Here is a 16,732-nt window from a genome sequence, read left to right as displayed (position 1 = left end):
GTGATTCCTGATTCTGCTGGAAGCTCTAGGGGGCTGATGTTCTCCCCCCGGGCCGCTGGACGGTTCGGGGGTTCTTGAATATCCAGCGTGGAAATTTTGATAGGGTTTTTGCTGACTGTATAAGTCATCTTACTATATTCTGCTATTAGTCAGTGGGCCTCTCTTTGCTAAATATCTAGTTCATTCTTACGTTTGTCTTTTCTCCTTACCTCACCGTTATTATTTGTTGGGGGCTTGTATCCAACTTTTGGGGTTTTTTCTCTGGAGGCAAGAAAGGTCTATCTTTTCCCTTCTAGGGTTAGTTAGTTCTCCGGCTGGCGCGAGACATCTAGAACCAACGTAGGCACGTTCCCCAGCTGCTGCTATTTGTGGTGCTAGGATTAGATATATGGTCAGCCCAGTTACCACTGCCCTATGAGCTGGTTTTTTGTGTTTGCAGACTTGGTATGTATTTTTGAGACCCTCTGCCATTGGGGTCATAACACCAGGCATGAAAGGAATATGTACTAAAGTCATATATATAGATTTACAAGTATAACAAGCAGGGACATAAATATAACCACATAATAAATTCCCTAGATATAATGCATCTATAAAATACAACCAACGGCTAAAAAAATCCCCTAACCAGGTGTGCAAGGGACTGAAGTACTCATGTATAAAACAATCAAAATAGCTGAGATGGTTACGAGGAAAAGAAGGCAGCAGCCATTTACAGGTTCCTATAAAATATAGATTGCTTGGTGTAGCATGCACAGCCATGGAAGTAAAGTATGAATGCAGGAGATAATATAGAGGTAGAAAGGTGCAAGAATATATAATAGCCTGCTGAAAGGTAAGGTGCAGGAGTTAGGAAGTAATGTCCATGGGCATTACTACCTGAATGGCTCAGAAGGAACTCTTGCAGCAAGCCAAAATGGGCAAAAATCCTCATGGAGCAGGGGTGTGGGAGAACTCCACTTGTATCGCTGCTCAGGGCAGCTTTGTCAAGGGAAGTTTTTCTTTGGGATAAGGACTATAAACGAGGTCCAAACGTTGCTGGATGTTTGGATGACCCCCAGCTTCAGCATCTCGTCAAACTCCTGGCGCATATGCTGCTTCATTTCCAGGGAGACTTAATATGTTGTATGCCGGGTTCGGGAGTGATCTCAGCGATGGACGGCCAAATCTCTGTCCTTCCTGGCTCATTGCTTAACAAATCTCAGACAGGAGCTGTTTGCAAACCTCCACATCCTCGAAGGTCCCACCCGCCCTAGCGAGGGCAAGCATATACGGGAGGGTCTCTGCCTCTCCCTCTTATGGAGGTTGCATACAGGGAGGGCACAGGCCTTCCGCTCATGATGTGCCTTCATCATGTTCACATGGAAGGTTTTCCGCCTTCCCCGTGTGTGGTCCAGTGTGACATGGTGCGCTATGGCAATGAGCTGCTGGTGCATGATGTATGGGCCCTTCAAGGCCACATGAAGCTTGTCCTGGAGTATGGGGACCAGTACCCACACCTTTTAACCCACCTGATAGGCCTCTCACAAGCATTCTGGTCGTATTATCGCTTCTGGTCGACCGGGGCTTCCATCATATTATCGTGAACCAACTGCACCGAGGCCTGCATCTTGTCATGGAAGTGCATGAAATACTCGATGACTGACACTCCAGGGGTGGCTAAGTCTCCTTCCCAGACCTCTTTCACCAGAGCCATGGGCTCCAACACATGTCACCGATACAGGAGCTCAAAGGGGGTGAACCCTGTTGAGGCCTGTGGAACTTCCCAGTAGGCAATTAGTAGTTGTGGGAGGTACCACTCCCAGTCACGCCCATGGGAGTCTGCCAACATCTTAAGCATCTTCTTCGGGGTGTCATTGAATAATTTGCATAGGCCATCACCAGATGTTGCACCTGTATTTGCCTAGAGAGGGACTATCCGCTGTGATATAATCTGGATACTTTGGTTGGTGAGCATTTCCTGGAGAAAAAACACTCAGGAGAAAATCACCAGTAAGGCAGTGCCCAAATGGGCGACAAGGCTACTGCTTTCAGGTACTAGGTGGCATAGTCTACTACCGTCAGTACAAAGCGTTTCCTGGAACTGCCATTGATCCAACCAGATCTACAGTGACTTTCCTAGAAGGCTCTTTAATAATAGGCAGAGTTACCAGTGGGGCTTAGGCACGCCACCCTACCTTCCCCACCCTCTGACAGCTGTCTCACAAACTGCAGTAGGCATAGACATCGGCCCACATTCTTGGTCAGTAGAAATGGTGATCTAGCCTGGCCTTTGTCTTAGTGATATCTAGATGTTCGAACACCGGAATCTCATGCACAATCCGCAACAACTCCTCCCTGAAATGATAGGGTACTAACTAACCTAGGTCACACCTCCGGTGAACCCTGTTGAGCTGTTACTGGGTACAGCTGACCATGGTCCCAGACCACCCACTCGAGGTCTGAGGTGGACGGAGGCTATGCTACGTGCTCCTTGAGAGCTTTCTTTCAGGCTATCATCGGTTTCCAACACCATCTGAGACCCATGACCGGACAGGGCCAGAATAGACAAGACTGTCACATCTGTCAGTTACCCAGGAACTGTTTCTTGTCTTCCATCTGATCTGACAGCCACTTGGTCAGAAGGGGGGAAACCGTTAGACCCCCGAGGGGCCACTGGGGCCCTGGTGCAACCACTACGCATGACATTGGCTATGGCTGCTGCAGGAATGGGTAGTGCTTGCTTCTCCTTTTCTTCGGACCAATTTGTCTGTTCAGACTGACTAACCTGGCACTCTGATATCTCGGTTGTGGAGGAACACTGCAATGAATCCTCACCTGGGAGCCCCACCTCTCCTGGGATCTCCCTGCTTTCAATTCTTTCAATTGCCTGCTCGTCCTTTGCAGCTGCCTTCCTCCTACCTGTCCCTTCTGGGACAACCTCATAGCTTGCCACACTCTAAGGCATTATTACAGTTTGCTTGATTGATCTCCTTCCCCCTGAGGGGAGAGGGATGCAGTAGATCGCACACCCCTTCATCCCCATCAGTAGGCATGTTAGTCACATTGATATCATCAGGGATGGACATTACATTGTTGTCTGGAGGATCAGGCCTTTGGAGTTCAGTGACCACATACTGGGACACTAGCCTCCCCAAGTCTGTCCCAAGCAAAACACTTGCAGGAATATTCAAGATTATCCTCACCTCCCGCACTCTGTTTCTGGCTTCCCAGTCCATTTACACCTTGGCAATGGGCAGCATAGGTTCAACTCCTCCAATCTCGGAGACATTGATGGTTTTCCTTGGTACCAAATCCTGTTAAGACACCAACTCAGGCCGCACAAGTGTCATCAGTGCTGGTGTCCCATAGTCCCATAGCAATGGCCTGGCCTATGATGATGGCTTGAAAGTTGTCAAGGGACCTTCCACCACCCACACAAAACAGTGGACAGTTTCTGGGACAGGGAAGGGCCCTGCTGGTTCTGTCCCACATGACTTTGAAGTTTCTCGGCTGTTTGCAGAAATTATATAGTTGGTGTTCCCAACTGATGTGAAGAGGGAAACATAGGGCTTGGCAGCAGGGACAGAAGGCAGCATGTTCATCTTACTCCCTCTCCAGCCAGCAGGTTTCTTGGCCTCTGGAGTCCTGTTGTTAGAGTACGAGTCAGCAAGTGTCGCTGTTGTAGAAACCTGTTTGGCTTCTTGTCACCGAGATACTGCTAGAGGTCTTCCATGTAGTTTCACAAAAACTGCTCAGTTGTGATGAGCTCCTTCATCTGCTGGACGATGGTAAGCTCAAATCCCATGGTCCATAGGTCTCCGGCTCTTGGTAGGACCCGCATGTGATCGGCCCGACTGTCTACAGGACCCTGCTACACAATCCGGAGCTTCTTCCGGTACATCTCAAGGGTCAAGTTATACTGACAGGCAAGAGCCTGCTCGATATCCTAATAAGTCAAGGTGGTCAGGGCAGGTACACAAAGTTTTCCACGGCCTTACACCGGATTCGAGGGGTTAAGAACTGGACCCAATGGTCCTAAGGCAGATGGTATTGATATTCCAGCAAGAAAGTGTCCAATTTCTTCCATACCCAGCAGGGGAAAGTCCTCCGCCAGTAACTTTGGGACCCGGATCTCAGGAGACTCATGACTGGCTGGGGTCTGTGACTGAAGCTGGAGTTGGAGCTGAAGCATTTGTTTTTATTTCCTGAAGGTAAAGTAGGTTACATTTGAAATGCATAAACAAACAAATAGATAAGTTATGGTCTGGTATCAAAATCATATAAACCCAGCAGAAGCAAGCAAACCTAAAAATTAGCTTTTATTTTTACCTCTTAAAAACTTTAGTTCAATAAAAAAGCACACATCTTGATGAATGGAGCAGACATGGGTGCTCATACACCAGGTTAGTGAACATTAATGGAAAAATCTAAGGGAATAGAAATTAATACTCCCTGTTCCCCTACCTGGCAGCTGAGGTTGGCACCCTAGGGGAAACGTAATGACGCCCCCGCTCAACGTAGACTCACCCTGTCTGACCCTCTAAGGAAATCCCTCATCAAGCCATCTCCAATACACACATTTTACAGGAAAAACAAATTGCCTTGCATGTAAGTCAAAAGTTAAAAATGATTTAAAAAAATTATAATTTAAGTAACCATTTTTTTTTTCAATAGGAAATTTCATTTTAGTTTATGAAGGAAGCAAGAACTGCCAAGGAATGTTCCCAAGATCAGGAATGGCTCAGTATTTGCTCAAGATGTGACACAGGTGAAATCTTCACCAAATCTGCATTTGAGGTCACAGCCAGGTCACCTGCGTTTTTGATGCGTTTTTTCCGCATGCGTTTTTGATGCTTTTTTTCATTGCATGCTTTTTTTGTCACTTGAAATAATGCTAATTAAAAGTTGGCTTCTGGGAAGGGAAAAAAAGGAAAAAGTGATTTCCTGTTTGCCGATATATTAGGGTATGTTCCTATGGTGAGTAAACGCTGTGGGTTGGATGTTGCGCAGATCAGCTTGCAGATGATCATCAGAGTTATCTCTGTCTCCGGTGGTCACCTACACTGTGGTTCTCATGATCAGCTGAGCTCATCCCGAGGACTGCAGTGGACACGAACTTCCAGCTGTGGCACAAGGTAAAACATTATTTAAATGAGTTCACATGCATAGTAAGGTGTGCTACCACACTCATTACGCATGTGACTATAAAGATAATGCATTTTTTACTGCATGTAACGATAGTGTGTGGGTAATTTATGCTGCGGATACTGAGCGCCTCTGCAACATAAATAGACATGCTGCAGCCTGAAAAGACGTGCCGCATGTCCGTTTATGCAGGAAAGCCACAGGCATCTCTGAACACATAGTGAAGATGAGATTGCTTGAAATCCCATCCACTATGCTGTAACATCTGGCCGCTGTGGGATGGAACCTGCAGATGCATCCAACCCGCAGCGTTTACTGGCCGCGGGAACATACCCCAAAAAAGTTAGTTACTCATAGGGATGCAGATATGCCCTATATTAGATATAAAGGAGGGCTTCATACACATTCTGTTCAAATTGTTATGTATTGGTACTCCTAGACTCACAATGGCTATGCACTAAGTGCAAATCCTGCCAACCATTACTGCTATCATCTGGTGATGTGTAAAGGTACCGTCACATTAAGCGACGCTGCAGCGATATCGACAATGATGCCGATCGCTGCAGCATCGCTGTGTGGTCGCTGGAGAGCTGTCACACAGACAGCTCTCCAGCGACCAACGATGCCGGTCCCCGGGTAACCAGGGTAAACATCGGGTTACTAAGCGCAGGGCCGCGCTTAGTAAGCCGATGTTTACCCTGGTTACCATTGTAAATGTTAAAAAAAACCAGTACATACTCACCTTCTGATGTCCGTCAGGTCCCTGGCCGTCTGCTTCCCGCACTGACTGTGAGCACCGGCTGGTGGTTTAGTCGATCGGTGGTTACTGCAGGTTGTAGGCTTGCTGGAAGAGGTAGGCCTTCAGTTTCTTTTATGATGTTTGGGATGGACTTCATGGTGGGCTTACCCAAGTCTGGTAGCTGCACCGCTATCTGGGTAGTCACCGACCATTTTTCTAAAATGGTGCACTTGGTGCCGCTTCCACAGTTACCTTCTGCACGGGCCTTGGCGGTGTTGTTCATTAAACATGTTTTCCATCTACATGGCATGCCTGACAAAATTGTCAGTGACCGGGGTCCCCAGTTTGCATCTCGGTTTTGGAGAGAGCTCTGTCGTTTACTCACGATTGAGCTGAATCTCTCTTCTGCGTACCATCCCGAGACGAATGGGTTGGTAGAGAGGGCCAACCAGACTCTGGTCACATACCTGTGACATTTTGACTCCGCAAGGCAGGATGACTTTGTTACCTTGGGCGGAATTTACTTTGAACAACGCTGCAGCTGATTCCACCGGGCAGACTCCATTTCTCCTTAATTACGGCAAGCATCCGCGTGTCCCTGTGCCCATGCCCGTGTTATCCACCAATTCTAGGGTAGCAGACTGGGCGGTGGAGGCACATGACATTTGGGACTGCACAAAGGATGCAATCCGGGCCGCCAAGGAGAGGATGAAGGTTTCTGCTGATGCACACCGGCGCCCCACTCCGACCTTTGCTCCTGGCAACTTAGTGTGGCTCTCCGCCCATAACATCAGGATGCGTGTTGAGTCCACTAAGTTTGCGCCTCGCTACATACGCCCTTTCAAGGTTCTGGACCAGGTTATCCCTGTGGTCTACCGTTTGGCTATTCCTCCGCGCCTAGGTATCTCTGACACTATTCATGTATCCCTCTTAAAATCCGTGTATATGTCCCGGTTTTCAGAGTCATCTGCCAGGACATCGGGTTCGTCCACGGATGAGTACGAGGCAGGGCCGGTGTTTGGCCCAGGCAGACCAGGCAGATGACTGGGGCCCCACCTACAAAGGGGGACCCCTTCATCGGCAACCCCTGTATAAAGTGCCCAGAGGGTGTTCAGCAGTGAATAATGCTGTGCATTGCTCTGTAGTCCCAGAGCTTCTCTCCCAACCCCCCCTTGAGACCCCCTCAGTGCAGTGATTTACTCACTGTGGTCCCAGAGCTCTGTGCTAATTGCTGTAGAATCAGATTTCACAGTCACATACAGCAGCCATCAGCATTGGCTCTGACCAGTCACTAAATCATTGCTTTTAATCTGACAGGGCGACCTCCTGTCACTACTGTCTGGATGACACAAGACAGGAATATTGTCTGCTGAATCAGGGCATTTATTATATAGAAATAAATGAATTCCCACGTGAAATAATAAGGGTAAACCATACACATATATAGTACAGGTGTGCATAGAAATCAGCGTTTTTGGAGCATTTTTTTGCAGCCAAAACCTGCTCTCTTGGCAGTAAAAACACTGCTTTCAAAGCACCCATTTTTTAGGGTATGTGCAGAGGATCCAGAAATGGCAGCCCTTTGGATGCAGCGGACATGTGCACACAGGTGATTCCGTATGTGTTTATTGAACCGCGCGGAATCACCGCGTCCTATACATTGCAGGGGTGAGATTTCTCTTGTGGAGACTCGCGTCTACGCCAGATAAACTGGCATGCTGGGGTCTGGAGAGTTGCGCCGCATGTCCGTCTCTGTGGGTGAGGTGCGGGTGTCAGTGCACGCATAGTAGAGAAGGAATTTCTTGAAATCCCATCCACTATACTGTAAGATCTGCCCGCTGCGGGTTGGACGCTGCACAAGTACACAGCAACCGACATGCAGCGTTTACTGATTGTGGGCACACACCCTTAGAGCTTTTGCTGTTTGTTTTTTACAGTATGCATTTTGTCTACAGTACATGTTTAAGAAAGTTAGTTTTATTCACCAAAAACGCAGCGAAAAACAACTTTGCAACGTTTTTTTCCCCAAGCTTGCTATATATATGAGCTGTATATGACTGCCACTAGGGTTGAGCGAAACGGGTCGGCAATTTTCAGAAGTCGCCGACTTTTGGCAAAGTCGGGTTTCATGAAACCCGACCCGACCCCTGTGTGGGGTCGGCCATGAAGTCGGCGATCTTCTGAATCTGGAATCGGAATTCCGATACCGATTCCCGATATGTTTAAGATATCGGGAATTGGTATCGCAATTCAGATTTAAGTGTAAAATAAAGAATTAAAATAAAAAATATCGCTATACTTACCCTCTGATGCGCCCTGGTACTAAGCGGGAACCTTCCTTCCTTAGAATCAGCCTTCCAGGACCTTGCGGTGACGTCGCGGCTTGTGATTGGTCGCGCGGCCGCCCATGTGACCGCTCGCGCGACCAATCACAAGCCGCGACGTCACCGTGACATCACCGAAGGTCCTGGAAGGGCTGATTCTTAGGAAGGAAGGCTGCCGGAAAGAAGCAGGGCACGTGCGAGGGTGAGTATATACCTAATAGGAATATACTCACCCTCGGCTTCTTTCCGGCAGCATTCCTTCCTAAGAATCAGCCCTTCCAGGACCTTCGGTGACGTCACGGTGACGTCGCAGCTTGTGATTGGCCGCGCGACCAATCACAAGCCGCGACGTCACCGCGACGTCACCGCAAGGTCCTGGAAGGCTGATTCTAAGGAAGGAAGGTTCCCGCTTAGTACCAGGGCGCATCAGAGGGTAAGTATGGCGATATTTTTTATTTTAATTCTTTATTTTACACTTAAATATGGATCCCAGGGCCTGAAGGAGAGTTTCCGCTCCTTCAGACCCTGGGAACCATTGGAAACCCAATGCACTGCATTGGGTTTCGAGTTTCGGCCGACCCCGACTTTTTTATAGGATCGGCCGATTTCACTCGACCCGACTTTTGAAAAAGTCGCGTTTCGTGAAACCCGACCCGATCCTATAAATGTAAAGGTTGCTCAACCCTAACTGCCACTAATGGTGACAGGTGTACCAATTCTTTTTATAGTATTAGTGGCCGGACATTCGGTTGAATGATCGTTAGGCAACACTGAACACATGATATATTGCACTGGTTGCACTTTATTCATATCTATGGGGCAAATTGTCCACCTTTGTATATTTTATTTGGCTCTATGGGGGGGATCGCTTATATTCCAATGGCTATAATGATGATAGCCTCTATATTTTATATTAGACATAGCATCGCTCTTGCTGCCCTTAGCTTTTCCCTTGAGGAAGATGGCCGCGTGTGTATGTGCACATGCGCGCCACGACGGTGCCCGCACATCGCCCTCTCCGGCACTTAGTAGCGGTGGAGCAGGAAATGACGTCTTGAGGGTTTTCCCTCTGCCTGCTCGCAGCGCCGTGGATGCCGGGGATGTGATGTGCGGCGTTCCGTAGATGGCGGTGCGCATGCGCCAATCACAGAGCGCGATGGCCGCCACAGCTGACCATGCACCCTTAAATACAGCCCAGTTTGACACACAAGCATGTCCCCCCGAGGAAGCTCACGCGAAACGCACGTCGGGGCCACCGGACACACACTGGCACCATACGTTATCTGGGTAAGACTGACAGGAATAGTTGGATACTTGTATTATGATGTTTGATTCATGACTTATGATGCAGTATGTTATTGGGCAGAATTGTCACTCATATAGAGCACTATGCACTTTATAGTTATAATTGCTAGCTACTAAGTGAATAATATGTCCCTATGACACCTGCATGTATTACCTCTGAGCCCCAGGTGCTACTTTTTTCAGTGTGGTTGTTCCGCCATACATGTGCTATAACGTGCACTTTTGTCTGTTTATAATTGTGGTTACTTCTGTTTATATGTTTCTCAATAAAACTTGTTACATTTTTTACAATTTGGTGGGTTATATACTCCGCAGTTTTTTTGTAGGATTTATATGTTAGGTGAGTTTGCCCTATTTGATTTTATGTCCATTACGGGGTGTTCCCCTGTTGAAATCTGATATGTATCAGTGGTATCTGTATTTAACTTTGCAGCATTTTTTTTACTTTTTCATTGCTTTCTACAGGTGAAAAAAATTGCTGAAAGAAGTGATATGCTGCAGATTTAAAAAACGCTGCAGTTGTGAAATTCAGTCAGGAGAAAATAAAAGGGTGTACAGGAGATTTCTGAAAATCTCAGTTTTTGCTTGTGCTGTAAAATGCTGTAAACTTATTATTTGCAGAACAAAAAGCTGCAAAAATTCTGCATATGGACATGGCGAAAAGCTGCTTTTCAAAGTGCCAGCAAAACATAGGAGATTTCCGAAATCTCCTGCAGGCGCTTGTTTGTTTTCTGACTGGATTTAAGAACTGTAGCGCTTTTTAAATGTGTAGCGTGTCACTTCTTTCAGTGTGTTTTCACCCGTAGAAAGCAATGAAAGAATAAAAAAGCTGCAGATATTGCAAAGGCATTTTTCACTGCAATTTTTTAAGTGGTTTTGGTGAATTACCGTATATACTCGAGTATAAGCCGAGATTTTCAGCCCAAATTTTTGGGCTGAAAGTGCCCCTCTCGGCTTATACTCAAGTCATGATCGGCGGTGGGGTCGGCGGGTGAGGGGGAGAGAGGTCTGTCATATACTCACCTAGTCCCGGCGCTCCTGGCACCCCCCCTGCCCGTCCCATGGTCTTCGGTGCCGCAGCTCGTCCCCTGTTCAGCGGTCACGTGGGACCGCTCATTAAAGTTATGAATATGGACTCCACTCCCATAGGGGTGGAGCCGCATATTCATTCCTCTAATCAGTGGTAACGGTGACCGCTGACAGAGGAAGAGGCTGCGGCACCCGGAGACCAGCTGTCCGGGATAAGGAGCCAGGGACGCGGGGAGCAGGCGAGTATTACATAGTTACCTGTCCCCGTTCCACATGCCGGGCGTGGCTCCGTCTTCCCGTCCTCTTGCTCTGACTGTTCAGGTCAGAGGGCGCGATGATGCACTATTCTGCGTGCCGCCCTCTGCCTGAACAGTCAGTGCAGAGAGACGCCGAGACAGGACGCTGAGGAGCTGCAAACAAGAGAGGTGAGTATGTCATTTTTTTTTTATTGCAGCAGCAGCATTATAGATGAGGCACAGCTTTCTATGGCACATCTATGGGGCAATAATGAACGGTGCAGAGCATTGTATATGGGGCACAGCTTTCTATGGCACATCTATGGGGCAACAATGAACGGTGCAGAGCATTGTATATGGGGCACAGCTTTCTATGGCACATCTATGGGGCAACAATGAACGGTGCAGAGCATTCTATATGGCAAGCTTTCTATGGCACATCTATGGGGCAACAATGAACGGTGCAGAGCATTGTATATGGGGCACAGCTTTCTATGGCACATCTGTGGGGCAACAATGAACGGTGCAGAGCATTGTATATGGGGCACAGCTTTCTATGGCACATCTATGGGGCCATAATGAACGGTGCAGAGCATTGTATATGGCACAGCTTTATGTGGAGCATCTATTGGGCCATAATGAACGGTGCAGAGCATTATATGTGGCACAGCTTTATATGGAGCATCCATGGGGCCATAATGAATGGTATGGAGCATCTATTTTTATTTTTGAAATTCACCGGTAGCTGCTGCATTTTCCACCCTAGGCTTATACTCGAGTCAATAAGTTTTCCCAGTTTTTTGTGGCAAAATTAGGGGGGTCGGCTTATACTCAGGTCAGCTTATACTCGAGTATATACAGTAAACTATTAGGTCTCGTTCACATGTTCAGTATTTGGTCAGTATTTGTAATGCAGAAACAGCAGTGGAACAATGAGGTTATGTGCACACGTTGCGGAATCTGCTGTGGATTTTTCCATGCAGATTCCTAAAAAAATGCAGGCAAAACGCCCTGCGCTTTACCTTCAGATTTACGGCGGAATTACCATGTTTTTTGTGCGGTTTCAACAGCATTTTTACACCTGCGGTTTCCTATTATGGAGCAGGTGTAAAACGCTGTGGAATCTGCACAAAGAATTGACATGCTGCAGAAAATTCAACGCTATGTTTCTGCGCGGTATTTTCCGCAGCATGTCTACTGCGGATTTTGTTTTCCATAGGTTTACATAGTGCGTAATGCATGGAAAACTGCTGCAGATCTACAGCAAAATCCGCAGCGTGTGCACATACCCTGAGAAACACATCACCACTTCTGTATTTATCACCCACTCCTGGTTTGGGCTTACACATACTGATGTAAAATACTGACCAAATACTGATCATATTAATGTGGTCTTAAACATACTGTAAACAAAACAAACATCCTCACTCAAAAAAAAAGCTGAAAAAAGTGTGAAGAACACCACAAAACAAGCTGAAAAACAGGTGTTTTGAATGCAACATTTTTACTGGTAATAGAAACGGTTTTGGCTACTTTAATAAATGCTGCATGTGAACATAGTCTTGCTCTGAAACGCTATGTCTATCTGTGGTGTTACATAGGACTGCAGGTGACATCTACTAAATTATCTGTACTCAGAGAGTTATCACTGTATTATCTGTGGTGTTGAAAAAAGTTAAGAGGGGGTTGGGGGCAACTCTTTGTCTTGGGGCTTGTGCCCCCAATCTTTTCTGACCCTAGCAACGCCCCTGCATACAGCTAATAGTGGCAGACCTGTTGGCCCATATAAGGCCCCTAAATATGGGGGCCACAGTGTGAGCAATGGCTCCAGGCCCCTCCACCAACTGTATCCACATCCTGCTCATGTAATGTAACCTAAATGTTTGTGTGATTTTACAATGTTAGCATTTGGGGCCCCACTTTAAATTTTTGCCTAGGGCCCCACTTTGTTTAAAACCGGCCCTGGTATTAGGTAAACTCTATCTTGGGGTGCAAGGTGGTATGTGGCAAAAAGTACTATCTGGTGGACTGGAAGGGCAACGGCCCAGCATCTTTAAACACAGAAGCCATAAGGTGCAGGTATATGGAGCATAGTATAAAAAAGTCAGGGCATTAGCCCATGTGGGTCCTTAGTGTTGTGAATTCTGCTCTTGGGTTCCCTCCGGTGGTTGTTGGTAGTAATGCAGTTGTCCCTGGGTTGCAATCCTGGGCAGGTGTCCCTGCTGATTGCAGCTCTGACTGGGATATCTAGGTGTGCAGGATTCATTAGCCCTTGCCAGTTGTCCATTGTTCTTGGAGGTTTTGCATCTCTGTCTGGTTCCTCCTGCCCTGCTGCCAAATCAGCTAAGATAAGTGTCTGGTTTTGTTTTTGTAGCACACATGCTGTGTGCTTTACAATTCAGTACTATTCTCTGTTTTTTCTTGTCCAGCTTAGACTGTGTTTGGATATTTCAGTCTAGTTGTATTCTCAGGAGATGCAGATATACATTCCATGTCTTTAGTTAGATGGTGGAATTTTTGTATTATCTGCTCTGGATATTTTTAGGGTTTTAATACTGACCGCTTAGTATTCTGTCCTATCCTTTCCTATTTAGCTAGCGTGGCCTCTTTTGCTAAATCCTGATTTCTGCCTGTGTGTGTCTTTCCTCTAATACTCACAGTCAATATTTGTGGGGGGCTGCCTATCCTTTGGGGTTCTGCTCTGAGGCAAGATAGAATTCCCATTTCCATCTATAGGGGTATTTAGTCCTCCAGCTGTGTCGAGGTGTCTAGGATGTGTTAGGTACACCCCACGGCTACTTCTAGTTGTGGTGACAGTTTAGGGTTTGCGGTCAGTACAGGTTCCACCTACTCCTGAGAAAGTCTCATGCGGCTCCAAGGTCACCGGATCATAACACCTTAGGCTGCATCCTAGTTATCCTCATGAAAAATCTGCAAGGGGCTGTGTTGACAGGACAGGGGAAGGGCAACGTCATTACATACATACCGTATTTTGTGGACTATAACATGCACCATATCATAAGATGCACCCCAAAATTTTGGGAGGAAAATATGGGTCCGTCTTACTGTAATTTAACACAGAGGGACAGCTGTAGTGGACTGGGGGTCACAGGATGTCGGCGGCAAGGTTTTAGGTGTCGAGTTCCTGCCAATGCACAGGGGGAATCTCGAAACATATCCGTTGCGGTCTCTCATTCTTCTCCAGCCGCAGTGGAACCTGCTCAGCGGAGACATCGGTCCCAGCGCCTGGCTCAGACAGATACTGCACGTTTGGTTACTGCTGCCCTTCCAGGTTCAACCATTGTAACCAATACTGTTCGGCGGCGTGCAGGCGCCTCTGGGACTAAGTCCTGCTTTTATCCTTCTGAGCATGCCCAATGGAAGACCTCTCATTGGAGGTCGGCGGTCACACGCTCAGGTCCTGTAGCAGCTCCTATTGGTCCACTAGGAAGGTCCTGGAGAGCTACAACTATAAAAGGTTTGCATGGCCGCACGGCCATGTGCTAGTATCATTTGTGTTTGGTTGTTGCCAGTGGATACCCTACCACTCAGTTTATATGTGGTGTGAGTCTGTTTAGCTTTGGGGCTGTACACTCAGGCAGGCAGCTAGCATCAGTGGGGGCAATTAGCCTTGGCTTAGCATCTGGTTCCTTCATGTGTGTGGTTAGCACAGAAGAGTTCCAGAGCAAGCACAACCCTAGTTAAGATTTTAGTCCCTTTGTACAGTGTGACTCTGTGAGGCAACAGAGCTCGCTTTCATTTCACATGGGGTGAAGTTTAACCCACGTGTGAGGTCAGTGTCAATCCGCCATTACTTTGCAGCAGGTATCTCTGCACTGTGGACGCTGGGCTGCGAACGCACCTCGTATCCATCCCTCTATTACTTGGTGCATTCCATTAGCCCTAACACAAGGCAAGTGCAGAGGACCTGCTCTGCCCATTAATTTCCTGGCAATGGGCTTCAAGAAAATGGCCAAAGGAGGAGGTGCATATAAAGATTGAGATCTTAACTTGTTACAGGGTGATATTACACAGACCAGCCTCATCTCATCTCAGCATGGATTGGGTAAAAATTAAGAGGATGAGGCTGAAGAGGAGTAACAGGAGATAGTTGATATCTCATGCATAAATTTGACTTGTAACTATTTAGCATATGATTAGTTATGCAGAATCTTGTCATGTGACTGCATTGTTACTATTCTGCTCCTTGTGGTAGAAAAATCTATTTCTTCCAGTATAATACAAAATACAACCTGTTCTTACATTCCCTAATAGCTAAGTGTGTTATTTGGTTGATTCCCAAGCAAGAAGTCACTAGTTTGTGTCGAGAAGCAGCCATGAAGAAGATTTCCCAGGAAAAGAGAAACCGTTTCATCCAGCTTATCAATAGTGTACTCTTGACCAAGAAAATTTCCAAAATTGCATAATGTGAGTGCCATGACGGTTGGAAGAATACAAATCAATCCATTCAAAAGCCAAGAGGTTGATGTCCAGGCAAAACTTTGGAGTCAACAAGTTGAATTGTTGCAAGATCTCTCAGTTCTTGCGCAACATACACGGCACTAGAAGTGGCTCATATGCTTCACAATAGTGAGATCACAGATGTCCCTGTAAGCACCATTTGTAATGATGGGCGGAAAAAAGGTGAAAAAGCCTTGACTTAAATATAGTCATTAGAAGCATCAGCTTGAGTTTGCAAAAAAGTATGAAAAGTGGACAGTAGAAAGATTGGAAATGGGTGATTTGGGGTAATGAGACCAAAATCCAAAGACAAGGCTCTGATGGGTAAAAATGGGTCTGGAAGAAATATGAGAAAAAAGGGCTAACTGAAAGAGAAGTTGAAGGAACTGTCAAGTTCGGTGGAGGAAGCCTGATGAGATCGGGTTGTTTCACAGCCAAAGGCATTGGATACTTGACCAGGATCAATGGTGGTTTGAATGCTGAGCTATATGTGATTATCCTACAAGATGAGTTATTTTGTACACTTGAGTACTATGAGTATGTAAAGGATGACATAGTATTCCAGCAGGACAATGACCAAAAGCATACATTGGGATTGGCAAATAAATGGTTCAATCACTATGAAGTAGAGGTGCTCAATTGGCCCCCATAGTCCCAAGGCCTCAACCCAATTGAACACCTATGCATAGCGTTGAAGAAAAAGCTGTATACATACTAAAGTGAGTCACACAGTATGCACCAACTTAGAATGGCAATGCTTAGAAGAGACTTGTGATCAGATTTTGGTCAAGGCATGCTTGAATCTGATTCTAGCTATGAATACAAGTTCAAGAGTGGAAGCACCATCAGCCACCTCCTCTACATAAGGCAGCAACAATAACAGATCTGGAAGGAAGAACAGTAACTTGAAGCGCCATGGCAAAACAAGCTGCTGCATGGGATGTATCCTCGACAGATAATGGAGGTAGCTGACATGGATAAATCCTACCAATGGCTGGAGAAAGCTGGACTCAGAGACAGCACATAGGCACCAATCATAGTGGCAGAAGAGCAAGCACTAAGTACCAGATCTATAGAAGCAGGAATCTACCACACAAGACAAGACCCAAGGTGCAGACTATGCAAAGAAACCTCAGAAACAGTCCAACACATAGTGGCACGATGCAAAATGCAATTAGGAACAACGTATGCTGAATGCCACAACCAAGTAGAATTGTATACAGGAACATCTGCACAGCATATGGGCTAAGTCCCCCTAAGAGCAGGTGGAAGACCCCAGAAAAAGTGGTGGAGAATGAAAGGGCTAAAATCCTGTGGGACTTGAAGATCCAGACAGATAAGCAGGTGTTGGCTAACCAGATATTGTGATAGTAAACAAAGATCAGAAGACAGCAATGATAATAGATGCCAAGTGACAGCAACATCAGAAAGTAGGAATATGAGAAGTTGAAGAAATACCAGGGCCTCAAAGGAGAACTCGAGAAGATGTGAAAGATGAAGGCAACAGTGAT

This window comes from Ranitomeya variabilis, chromosome 2, assembly GCF_051348905.1.
Source record: "Ranitomeya variabilis isolate aRanVar5 chromosome 2, aRanVar5.hap1, whole genome shotgun sequence".
NCBI lineage: Eukaryota > Metazoa > Chordata > Amphibia > Anura > Dendrobatidae > Ranitomeya > Ranitomeya variabilis.
The sequence above is the reverse complement of the archived record's forward strand: the minus strand, read 5'-3'. Positions refer to the sequence as shown.